Consider the following 13,781-nt stretch of genomic DNA (forward strand, 5'->3'; position numbering starts at 1 on the left):
AAACTATTAAAATTACTGCAATAAGGGAGGATTGAAAATAATTTTAAAGTAATTTATTGCATCAAGAAGCACTTTGATTTCACAATTTTCAACAGTGAAATCATTATTTAAATTTCATTCAGTGTCTAATAGATTAGATTTGTGTGCGACGATGACTTTATGAATGTGACATAAACAGCCACAACAAAATGGAGACACAATCATTACTTTTTAGATTATTGATTCACTTATTGATCTTGTCACCTCCTCGCTATATTTGCTTCCATTTAATGATGTGTGCGGTGCAATCTTCTTGTATAAGACCATCAGAGAAACTTGAAAATGTCTTTCTACTCTCTGAAAAATGTATTGTTTATTATTGTTTGCTATCTTTGTAGTGTTGAAGCTGGTATTGAACCCTTTCCTTAGTATCAAAATGACTAATTGTGACTTGTCGACTTTAAGACAGTGGCATTATTACATCAAAATGTCAGAAAATAATCACATTTTACTCAATAATACACATTATTCGTGCACATTCTCCACCTAGAAGCTTTCAGTCACCTCATTTCATCCTTTACTCGGTCATAAATGTGTTGAAGTAGTTTAAATACCGGTTGGTTGCGGCCCTAATGGAGGGACGCGGCTCATGAATTCGTCCCAAATGTGTCAGCGCAGACAGGGAGGCATAATCCACATCAGTCAGGATTGCACTCTGGCAGACATGCTCGGCCCCTCCCTCCCCGCCGCATCACCGCTCTTCATCTTCTGCAGGGATTAACTTTTTTTTCCCTTTTTTTTTTGCCCGAGTCGTTCACAGATGCGGCATTGCCTGAGAACCAGATAATTAGTCCGAAACGGGGCACGCCCACGAATACAGCGCATTAACGTCTAAACAGAGGAAATACTCGGGAGAGCTCCTCATTTCCCCTTTTTCCTGCTGTTTCCACGACGACAGTGGCAGAGAACGGTCCCTCACTCGCCTCGGCCGTAGGGATTGGCTGTTGTTTGGGAACTTGTGTAATCGGGGTCAGTGGAGCTGTAGCACGTCGCGTATTCGTCGCGTGCGTTAAAGGAGAAGGGTCGGGCGTGTTCTCGAGCTTTTCTCTTACACATTCTCAGCATAGCGAGAATAACCGCCGGGGTCGGACTCAAAACGGGGACGAGTGTTCAGCCGACATGAAAGACTTGATTGGCGTCCGACGCTGTGAAAGAGAAATCGAGCTGAAATGTGAATCTCAGACGAACGAGTGTGACACGACATCTCCACTCGATCGCACCCGCCACTCTGTCATTTAGGTCTCTGCAAACGCCTTCTGAGATGACGAGATTATTCTTGTGATGGCTAAAGTTAATCTCAAACGCTCCTGGGTGTGCGTAAAATGTGAACTGTGAACTGAATCTTGTCAGGATGTCATAAAAAAAACAGTTTCCTTATGAGGACATTATAGTAAAATGTTCTACCTTTCAGTTCTGTGTGTGTGAGAAGAATCATGCTTTTACAATCTACTGTCACTTTAAACAAATCAATTTTCATTTTTATTCAGGGTCCTGTAGATTGCCGTTAGTGTGCGAGTAAAAAGAATGCATTAGATTCACTTTTTTAGAGCACAGATTACTTAAAAATTGCTCAAACGACTATTATTTCTAGTTCTTACCATTATATTTTGACTGTATAAACAGAATTATTGATTAAAAACCTGTTGTGATCTCGACACCTCTACTTGTTTTAAAACTTTTTTTTTTGCATTTAATTGTAGATCAAAAAGGTGGAAAATGTAAATACACCTTTTTAAAGTCTGCAATAATTGGAGACATTTAGTTTGATTTCCACTACCTTTAACACAACTTTTGGCTGAAATGTTATTCTCCTCTTTCGTCACGCTTCTGCAAAATCCTATATTTAACTTTGAAACACACACACACACACACACACGTTTCTGACACTTCATTCTGTGTTCCGTTCTTTCACATTGTTTCGTTTTAAGCTGCATTAATCCTCCTTTCACGTTCTCGCTCCTGCGTCTGTCGCGGGCCTCAGATTTACAGCACTGCATCGATTCCAGCGCTAACGTCATGCGTACGTGAATGACGACTTATTTTAAGCTTCTCCTTTGCGGCTCTCTCATGCACGCGCCACATACCTTAACAGCTGCAAATCAACTTAAGCCTGAAGTGAGTGGAAAACGAAAGCGGCGCTGGGGATGGACACGGGATGAAAATAATCCATAAAAGGGGTGATCTTCGTGAAGGATGCGAGGATTTATTCTCGAGGAAGAGGTGAAGGTGAGGTCGTTTTGTCACGTTATTGAAATGTCCAGCGCAATTTTGAGGGAAAACGCTTGATACTCCAAAACCGCAGCTGGTGCATTTATATCACCAGTAACATGATCAGATAACATAATAATTACATCTCATTATTGCTGTGTGTTTAAATCTGATTTTCAAAAACATGTGGATTCAGTTACAATTAATGAAACTACTGCAATTCATTTTAAAATAACTACTTAAAATTGTAAACATTTTCTCTTTCACACACATTCCTTTGCTCCATCTCAGTGCAGACATGACGAAATAACTTATTAACCACTTTTATATCTTAATTCTTTAGAATATGGCAGTAATATTGCAGTAAATACCAAACCGTGACATGAATATCGTGACAATACTGTACAATATCGCTACATTCCCAGATTTATGGTCAGATCATCGAGAAACTGAGAAGTTTTGAGAGCTGTTGCCAGTTTTATGCCACTGTCGGCTTTATTTGGCTGAGCATGTCCTTCTAACATGCTCAACACAACATTAATCACGCTACACATATAGTTTAGACACAGGTTTTAGTGATCTGTGTCTTGGCATCGATCTTTTTGGACCCAAATAGCTCATCGTGGGACAGTCTGGCACTAACAATAGCACAAAAAACAACAGACGAGGTTATTTTACGCAATGAATGTCCATGTAATTGTTGTGTATTGACCTCTTTTTTCGGGGTCTAAAATCAATATTCTTACTGGCGCAGAAATCACACCACTTCCTTTGTTTGGATGATGTCACGGTGTCGGCCTTCGCCCAAAAGAGCCATTGTTTTGGAGAATGAGACGGATAATCCAGTCACAAAACACTCTTTTGTCCGCGCCGCTGATTGAACCAATGATGTCCGAGGAGGTTGCGCTTTTGCATGCACCAAAAGTGTACATTCACGCGCCATTACTTCATCGTCCTGTGAGAATGTTATGAGAAGCGTGGCCTCTCTTTACCGCAGCGATGAGCTCACCCGGCCGATACGTCTTGCCTTTTCGAGAGTTACGACTCGAGCGGACGGAGGAAAACATCAGTCGCGCCGAGCCAAGTGCCGTCCCACCGGGGCTAAACTTTGCCCGATTCCCACCAATCTGCAACACACGACTTTAGACAATGCTTTTTGCACTTTTGCATGAGCCAACGGCCACGTTCACAGCAGCACAAAGAGACCAATGTAGGTTTAAAGGTTGTATTTGTAGGGTTAAGGGTTGTCAAAGCGCTGATACTGAAAAAAATCATTTAAACAGGACAAAATTTGACCTTTTTCTGATTAGTTTTGATCTTGGTCTGTTTATATCCGGACTAGTTTGAGGCCACGGAGTGAAATTTAAGAAAGTGCTAGTATTTTGTGTTGAAACGTACATTGCGAAGTCTAAGGAAAGAGTTTTTATTTTCATTGTGATATCAAAATTCCCTTAGTATTGAAATTGCGTTTGAATTTTAGTGTCGTGACAGCGGGATTTTGCATAAATATTGTTCTCTGTGTCCTCATCTGTGTTCAAATTGCGGTTGTCAAAAGTGTTTGAAATCAGATACTAATCAATATGAAAACTAGTCTTGACACTAGATAATCAAAACCAAAAAACAACACCACATGAACAGGACAAAATGTGACCTTTTAAAGAAGAGTTTTAGAATGATTTTGAGTTTTATCTCTAGTATAAGACCTCGTGATAACATAAAGAAAGTAGTACTAATATTTTGGGTTGGAAATTACATTATATTGTTTAAAAAAAGCTGGAAATTGCATTATTGTTTAAAAAAAAGCCGTATTTGGGCTGAAAACAATTCAATTTACCTTCTTCCAAGAAAATAAATAAAAAAGCAGTTTTAATTTATCGTGGCATGTGGAGACTTTTCCTTTGTTTTGGAATCGAGTTTAAGATTTTAGTATCATGACAACACTAGTATTGCATTCACTTATTTATTGTAACGCTGATTCATTCACAATTTCAAAAAAGTTACATAAATACAGTAGAAGTTGACACAATCACAAGCCACACAGCAGAATGAGCTCATCCTTTTAAGTTTCTATGACTGTAAATGACCGCTAATGCCATCCCAGCTTCACTTGTGATTGTTTTGACCATTTACAATGAGCCAGAGCGCACATTACACCTTTAAAATTGTAGATAATGCATACTTTTTCGGAACGCTGACAAAAAAAAGCATGAAGGGGATTTGAAAGATAAGACGAGGAGAAGCGGAGTGGAAGCAAGAGGAGAGCAGCTGGGATAAAAATAAAACCTTCCCGGTGCGTGAACAAGAGAGGAGCAGATTGAAAGACAAGTACAAGGTGGATTTGAATATCCCTTTCTGAACGTGCGAGAGGAGACTGACGACGGTCTCCATCTGCCAATGTTTTTTGACGGGATTATGAAAGCGGCGCGCTCCAGGTCACGGCCGCGGAGGGAAACAGGCTGCGTGTGGAAATGAGGGCAAAAGCACCACAGACTAAACACGTCCCACATTCAAACGGAGAAAAGTTTGAATCATATTTTTGGGGGTCAAAATCATACATACTTTTTTTTTTTACACTGGCACCAGACGTTTTAACTTTAATACCTTAAAACCTGATTTTTTTTCTGGTACCTTAACATTTGAGCTGGATTGGGTTAATCATTCTTACATCAAACTTATGTCTACATTGTGTTTTAGAAGTTCTTTCACACGAGAGTTTACCATATTTTCTGGACTATAAATCGCACTGGAGTACAAGTCGCACCAGCCAAAAAATGCATAATAGAGAAGACAAAAACATATATAAGTCGCACTGGAGTATGAGATGCAGTTGCAAGTGTGAAAATAACAAATATATCACATATAAGTTGCTCCGGAGTATAAGTATATAAGTATAAATATAAGTATAAGTCGCACCCGGCCAAAACTATGAAAAATAAGTGCAACTTATAGTCCGGAAAATACTTTTTGGTTTTATTTTTCCTGCTTCTGTTGTACTGGTCTTCAACATTTGCGTTTATTGTGACATTTCATGAAACAATATTTTTTTTTTTACTTGGTCACTCTTCCAGACGTGGGAATAAATCACAATTACTGTATTTCAAATGATCAGCTCTATCCACATTGATGTTTAGACATCGTTTAGATGACTGAATATATTGTGTTAGTGGTGTTTCCTCAGTTTGAAAGCTTTAGATCAGGAAAGTGGCTTTGTTCCAGGTTTTGAGTGTCAAAGTCATTATTTGTATTTCCTTTTTATAATTGATTGGAGTAGAGTCAATAGAGTTTGATTTATTGCACAGCCCTACCCACGTGCATTCAATATTAGTTTTAATTAATTATAATGTTTAGTTGAACATACTGCGCTTGCTAATTTAACTCAAAGGATAATCAGCTAATCCTGTTTCACTCTCTCTAACTGTCGCTCACATTAGTATTTCTCACAAGTAAATATACTTAGTACAGTGGCTAATTCATTATTCTGTTCGCCAGCAAAAGTGATTAGTGAATGAAAAGAGTAAATACTTCCTAATACCGTATTTTCCGGACTATAAGTCGCACCAGCCTAAAAATGCACAATAGAGAAGATAAAAAACATATATAAGTTGCACTGGAGTATGAAATAAGGTTGCAGGTGTGAAAATAACAAATAATATCACATATAAGTCGCTCCGGAGTATAAGTGTAAGTATAAGTTGCACCACGGCTAAAGCTTTTTATTTTTACAGTCCGGAAATACGGTAATTCTTTACTGTAATCCATCTTATTTTCCAACTAAACAAACTCTGTCAGACCGTCCACATTCCAACTGTCTTAGTCAAGTCATAAATTCTACCTGCGCGCAAAGTTAAGACATTAATGACATTATTGTGGAAAATAAAACATATTAGTGCTTCGTTTTGCTTTGAAATTCCTTGTCTGTGACCTGACGCTGCTTCAACATTTCTCACATTGCTACCGAATACACGATCCCCGTCAAATCGCCACTGCGTTTCGAGGACGTGTTGTTTTTTTGGAGGGGTTTTATAGCTTTCGTCCCACGCTGTCGACGCGCCAGCTCACGTCCAAAGCGCACACAAGACCCGACACGGCGATGACATACTGACGAGCGGCATTAGCAGATGAAAGGCGCCGCTCGCTCCGCTTTACCTTTTCACTCCAGCTCCCGTTTTCTCACACACACATGATTACCACACTTAAAGGCACTCAGCGGCGCGTACAGTGTCTCCCCGGGCGTCTATGACATCAGCTTTGGGCGCGACTCCTTCGGCAGGCAGGCAGCAGGCCCAAAGGTCAAGTCAAGTTTTGTGCCATTCTTCTTGGGTGCTGTTGAGCTGTCGGGCGTGGTCAGGTTAGTTTTGCACGACGAGGTGAGGTAATGCTCGGAGGAGGCTCACAATTGTAAAGGGGGGTCCGCATCTGCATTAAAATGTGCAGAAAGATGTACAAAAAAAACACCCAACAACAACAAGGAGCGCTCTGAGGAGATGATGTCATTCTTTTTGTTGCACGGCGTTCATTAACGTGTGCATTCATGTGTGTGTGTGTGTGTGTGTGTGTGTGTGTGTGGTCGCGGAGCTTATTCACCGCTCCGGCCTGTCGTCTCTATAGCTTCTCCTTGGGAAGGGAAAGCTCACATCCTGCAAGTCGATGTAAGCAAATCTGTGAGAAGAATGCAAAATAGGACAGGCCTGGGCTTTCTGAAAATACGATTAAAAGCAAACATTTCAAGCGAATATGACGAGTTCAACGTAGAAAACATTACGATATTTAAGATTTTAGATATAGATTTTACTTCCTGCTTTGTCATGAGCAGCAGATATGACACAAGTGTTACCTAGCAACCATATTGCAAACAAGGGCCAAAATCCATATAAATTACAATGTACGATTTGTCAAATAATAATACCATAGACAGAGGGATTGTGTTTTAGAACTCTGCGCTACTTCCTGTAACTTTTATTTTAAAACATTGCTTGACAAACAGCAACTTTACTGATGTAAAACTGTGATTAAATGTTTTCAACAAGTTTCATCACAGCAAATTAGATATATAATAATTAGAAAAACATGAAAAGCTGTCAAATGCACTTTAAGTCTATTTAATTAACCCTATTTTTTTATTTATGGATTAATTTTTTTAAATATATTTTGCTATTATTATTATTGTTGTTGTTGTTATTATTATTGTTGCTAGTTTGTAATTGTTGTTTTTGTTCATTGGCAATAAACCTTTTTCTGATTTCTGAAACTCAATATTACAACTTTTTTTTCTTCTACATACAGCAGCTGTTGAATAGTCTTAAAACCTCAACTCAATTGTTTTAAATATGCAATATCCTGTACACGTCATGCCATAACACGCTGTAATAATAAAAGAATCAAACACTATAATAACTGCGCGGGTAAATGCTGCATGCCGGGGTCATGTTAGCTGTGTTATTCAAGTGTGCTGTCAGTTGCACTTTAAGGTCTAGTCTTTTCAGCTTGGGTTTTTTGTTCCCTCTTTTACATGCTCTTGCCCTAAAGCACGTCTTCCATGAACCGTTTTGATGTTTACAGTGACAACAGTGCCACCTTAAGTTGATGTTGGGTCATAGGCACATTTTGGGTTATACAATACAAATGTGATGGCGGTCAGGTATTCTAACGGATCAAGTGTCTGTCTCTGTTTTGCTCGACCACGGTGGGGTGAAAAAGGGCACGTTCCTCTTCCCATCATCCCCTCCACCCCTTGTTTGCTCTCTCTGTTCTCCTTCAAAGCCGCTTCACCTCTTTGGCCTCTGCCCGCCCCATCTGACCTTGTCTCCATTACAGCGCGCGCAGCTCCTGCAGATCAATGATTTCATTGAGAAGGAGCCAGTGGTGCCATTAGGAGGTGAGCTCACCCTCCTTCGGGAGCTTCGCCACATTATTCTCAATGGCCTGGCCTCCCTCCGTCACTCATTACCTTTACCTCTGCCACTTAAGTGTCTTCCCCATCCTCCTCCTCCTGTTTCGCTGCTCTTGTGTTTCACGCTGCTGAGAACAGAGCTCTATTTTTAGGGCCAGACTCCTGCGGTCGTCACATCTGGCGCCAGCGGCCCCGGTGCTCTCACCCCTGCCCGTAGATACACAAACAGTGGCCCCACCCTAGGCAGCGGGAAGGGGGCACAAAGGTCAAAGAAAATATCTATGACATCACCTTTGCACTCCAGAAGGTGCTTGAGACTGGAGAAGTCTTGGAGCCGTGTCGTGACATAATGCTCCATTTTGTGCCGGTATGTCACAAAGGGCTTTTACACTTGCACCTTAATGCGGTTTGTGCAAACTCCTTTACTTCCCCTGCACAAATCGAGTGACAGAAAGCATATGTAGAGCTCTCACACACATGTCGCACAGTAACTGGACCCAAACGAGGCCTGCTCCTAGTTTAGCTTTATGTAACACAGTTCTGTTCACCCCCCTCTACCCGAGTCTGTCTCACTGGCCTCACATGATGAGCTTGATGTCATTTTCCCCTTCTTGCCTCGAAAACTGGAGAACAAAAACAGGCCAGTGTGAGTGTGTTTCGAGTGTTTATGTGAGTCTTTGCCAAATGTTTCCACCATGACGTGACCTCGGCGCGCTGCTCTTCCCGCTCTCCTCCATCACCGAGCTCCTTAAACCATCCTAGCACAGAGATACGCCACGCTTAAGCGTGCAAACGAGAAAGACGCTCTGCTCACAGACGGGGGGATTACAGTCCAACGCGTCAGTAAATGAAAGCTGGATATGGCGTTGAGCTAAGACATTCTAAAGCATCTTGACGACGGTTTAACGCATACCCTTTTTGATCCGGAGCAAAAATCAATTAGTTCCAGTTTTTGCGCTCACGGTCACAGGACAAATTATTAGATCAATCGGATGATTTCCGACTTCAAAGCGCAGTCATAAGAAATGTAACATAGTTTGCATAGTTGCCTGGCCAAAGGAATGATGTTAGCAATATTATCTTTATCAAACACTTACTTCACTTCACTTACAACAAAAAAAGAGTCTAAACTGCATCACTGAACTCTACCAACACATACGTATCTGTCGCTCTCACATAATATACATGGCTGCCCTGCATACTTGACCTCAGGGCGTTTAAGCTGCTTTGTGCATGTAGTCCATTCACGGGGCATACTTTGTGGCCTCTGGTGCATTTGAAATCTATCTGGAGCGCTTCTGCACATCCCAACCCATCTCTGTCACACAGCTATCCGGCCGCATGGAATAAAAATAGTTTGTTTATAGCGTTACCTAGGCAGTGTCAACACTTCAGGTCAACAGAAGCCAAAGTAGAACAAGCCCACCCCCGTCCGCACCTCATAACTTCAGAGAGACGGGCCGTGCCAAGTTTTCCGCAGTTTGGTAATGCCGCAGTTTACTTTCTGCACCATTTAGCCGATGTCGCTGGCGCACGTTCTGAGTGGAAATTTCCAAAGTTGGAGAGGAGGAGGAAAAGAAACGGCTCACAATCAAGCTAGTTTATCCTATCCGCGGCTGGCCCGCATCCACCAGATTCCATTCATGCTCCGACTGCCCACTGCCGCTCCTGTCGTAACGTCATTCCCGGGAACAATAGCAGATTCCTGTTTTCGCCGCACGCTCTTTTTAATGCACTTTTCTCCACATACCATAGTGCTGCTTCCGACGACTTCAGTTTGGCCTGTTTCAATCGCATATCCAAGACTGTAAACGTTTCGCCAGGGCAATATGACAAAAAGATGATAATGATCGATCAGAATTTATTTAGTCTTACTATGAACAAATACAAATGGTTTTCAATTTTTATTTAAATTAATTTCTTTTTTAATTAATATTGACAATGGTGAATATCTCAGTCTTGGGAGTATCTCAATATTCAGACTATTTTATATCAATGCAGTAATGTGTTAAAAAATTATTTAAAAGTATCAGATGAGGCTTAATCATCAAACAAATGTAAAATGTGTCTAAAATGAATCCAACAAATGCAGAAATATCACCTTACAGCCTTATTTGAAAGTAAAACTGGTATTTTCATAGCATTTTTACTGTAAACAATCATCTAAACACTCACAATATTGTCCACCTCTTCTTTCAATATTCATTTTCTGACATTAACATATACAAGACAGTAGAGATGTAACAATAACCGTTCATTAAGTTCATTCTTTTGTTGCAGCAGCAGCAGCTAAAAAAAACACAAGGAACTACATAGACCTTTTGTTTGACAACGTGAATACTGCAATAAATGTCGCACTGTGAGATTTGCATATCGTTACATTTGTTCCTTCAAAGTCTGAACTCTGAACCTAACAATCTGCTTCAAGTTATTAAAAACACACCACGCTTATCACTGACGACTAGAAATGACTGAAACGTCTCTTTGTTTCGTCCCTTTCTTGGTAAGTTCTTACTACGGTAAATAGCCTACATGTCACTGTAACTTTGAACCTGACCTCATCATCTGCTGCTACAACTTCCTGATAAGTAAGGGAGATTTTGCCATCACCACGGCAACAGGCTAATTTTGGAGCTCCAGGCAAACCCCAAGGCCCCGTGTTGAGGAACGCAGAACGTTACTGTTGTTCGCGAGATATTCCAAACAAATTCACAGTGGCCCACGCAAACTCGCAAAGATAAGTCACTCACTGCCATGTTGTTTTGTAACAGTTTCCTGTTTGAGATGAAGGAACTCGTGGGCTCCCTTTGGGCTGGAGACATTTACGCTTGTTTAGATTTAGTGCTGGAACAAAATAAGTGTCCAGTAAGTGGCACTTTAAGATGATTTCTATTGTACTCTGAGACCTTTTTAAGTAGATTATCAACCAAATCAAGCCTTAAATAGTGCAACTGAAGGCTTCTAGATAGAGAATATTTATGAAACAAGTGTGTTATGGATGAAAATCAATAATTGTTCATTCTTTTTTAGACATTTTGCTTTAATAATGCCAGCGTCTTTGCTATAAAAAATATATATATAGTCTATTTATAGTTCAGATACCAATACAATTACAATAGTTTTTCATAGTTGACTTGTCACAATTAGTGGAATAAAGGTTGCAGCTTTATTGTTATTATATATTTAGTGTGCTTTAAATCAGAACTGCTAAAACATATCAAAGTGCATCATTAAGGAGCTAAATCAGGCCCTAAAAATATAGTTGTTGTTTTTTAACCTAAAATATTTGTGAAAATTCACGTAAAGGTCAATTTTACGTTTTCAAAATGTAAATATATCCACATTTTCTTTCCTTCTAGACGCAGCATTCCTAAAATGTTGTCTGAGTAGGAAGTAGAGCCTTAAATAAATTCTAGTTGGTGGTAATTTCTCCCGCAGCAGGTTTTGGCAAGTGGCGCACAGTGACAGCTTGCCCAGTTCCTCTGGCAGCATTGCGTCATTCCTCCTCTATTGTTCTTCTGTGTCTGTGTAAATGATGTCACCGCTTGCTGTGAATGACACATTGACTTAGAGAGCGGCCTCCAGGCACAAACACAGACCCTCACCCCGATCTGCCCAGATGTAGCTGGTTAAAGTGTTCAGTAAAACCTAAAACGTTGTCTCCAGGGCTCGAGACTGTTTAATAAATCATACACTACCCATGGTAATTCGGCTGAGGCCAAATAATTGGGGGTTCCCACGAGCAAAGCTGGCTCACTCTCGGACAGGATGTGGATTAATTAATGTAGATCGCAAAAGGCAATGCTCAGCTGAACCCAAATGTAACCACTCCTCAAAATAAAATATACACTAGGTCTGCACAGTACAGCGCAAATAAATCGAAATTGCAATTTGAAAAAGCTGCAATTAATTAGATAATATAATGTAATCCAAGAGAGTAACACTTTTTTTTATGGAAGAAATCTTGTTGTACCTGTAGTTTTAGCCTCTACAAACATGTTCCAAAGTGTATGTAATTCTTGTATTACTTTTGCAGTCCATATTTCAGTCTTCTCAAATCTCAGTCCTCCTGCAATCATAATATCGAACACTCACATTTTCCCCCAAATTGCGCAGCCCCTAAAACATACCTTCCGCATTAAGTTTGAAACACAATCAGTGGAAACTATCTAACCGATCTTCCTCCTCTCATTAGTCACCGTGAGTAACGCTGCACGTGCGACTGAGACAATAGTCGAGCTGTTGTGTAAATATGAAATCGATGACGGTTGCAAATGTGAGGCCTTGTCATGCTCCGAGTTCATGCGGTAGATAACAGAGGCAGGTGAAGGGCGTCTTTGTGTAACCGTCACAGGAGCAGATGGCGTGTCTTCGGGGTCTTTTAGGAGGAGAACAGTGTGTGCCGGTCTAGTTAATGAACACTGATCTGAGGTCTGCCCGACAGCCTCCGCGTAGCTTCCACTTCAGGCTTGTTTAGGCCGATCGCTGTCAACTCGTCTTTGTGGGAGCTCATGTACTTGTCATGCATGTCGCGGGCTAGTCTTACATGCAGCGGGGGGCTTGAGCAGCTTGTGTTAAGTGCCGTAGGGGCCAGTGGCATCCGGGCTCCAGCCATTAGCGTTTAGAATGAAATAAGCATCCATTCTGCTTGAGTGGACCTGTGTGGACCAACTCACCTCGGGGAAATCCGAACACTCCATGTAATGCACGCAGCTGCATTTGGGCTGAATGGCAACATGGTCAATGCACATATCGACCGTTTGTTTCAACACACCACGGTCTTCTTTTGAAAATACAGAAGGAAAAAAAAACTGTTCTCTTGGCCAAACATAACTTTTGCTTGCAAACAAGCAGCAGCTGATTTTTCTCATTCTGGTGCATACTTCCCACTGATCATCTCCAACTGTGATTTTTATGCACTTCATCAGGTTTACGAGAGCCCGTCTGGTCTTGAAAACCCCCCATGATGCGATTTCATAGTTTATCCTCACACTTTTTCTGTTATTTTGTATGTGCTTGAGTCGGTGTGTATCTCGGTGCATGTTGTGTGGGGGGTTAAGCTGTTTGGAGCTGCTGCATGATGCTATAGTGCACCCCCCTTCAGGCTGCAGATAGTAGATGTAAATACACCACGCTACTTCTATCTCACACACTATTATCTGCAACTCCGATACATTTTGTTCACCTCTGACCATTTTCCGACATTTTAAAATGATGGTTGAATTTTGTTTTAACTCCTTGAGGATTCTCGTTGATTACATTTACACAGTGAAATAAACAAAGCCATGTGTATTTCTGATACTGGCCTCTTAAATGTGCATGTTTAATACATACATCCTGCTTTGCTAATGTCCCCTCGGGAGATGACCACACCATCTGAGCTCCCCCTGTCCCTGCTGATTTGAAACCCCCTCCCCACTGATCTAATCTAGCCCCTCCACATCATCCTCCCCTCTCCCTTGGCGACTACCTCACCCCCCAGGCATGTCAGCTGTGTTCTCCTGTAGGCATTACATCACTCCCAGAGCAGCCATGTTACTGATCCCTGACAACCAGCATTATCAACACTCACAGGTCCACATATGCTTTTATTAATGCACATTAGAGCCAGTTGCTGCACATCATCATCGGACCTGTCTTCAGT

The 13,781-nt window shown here is 41.1% G+C and overlaps 1 protein-coding gene across 1 annotated transcript in view; it reads left to right on the forward strand.

Annotated features, from left to right (window-relative positions):
- Positions 1-13,781, forward strand: part of dusp8a (dual specificity phosphatase 8a) — a 37,384-nt gene that overhangs the window by 11,495 nt on the left and 12,108 nt on the right. The gene's annotated exons all lie outside the window — the stretch shown is intronic.

Source organism: Eucyclogobius newberryi, unplaced genomic scaffold (genome assembly GCF_026437365.1).
Source record: "Eucyclogobius newberryi isolate DKJ021-1_F unplaced genomic scaffold, fEucNew1.0.hap1 SCAF_7, whole genome shotgun sequence".
Lineage (NCBI taxonomy): Eukaryota > Metazoa > Chordata > Actinopteri > Gobiiformes > Gobiidae > Eucyclogobius > Eucyclogobius newberryi.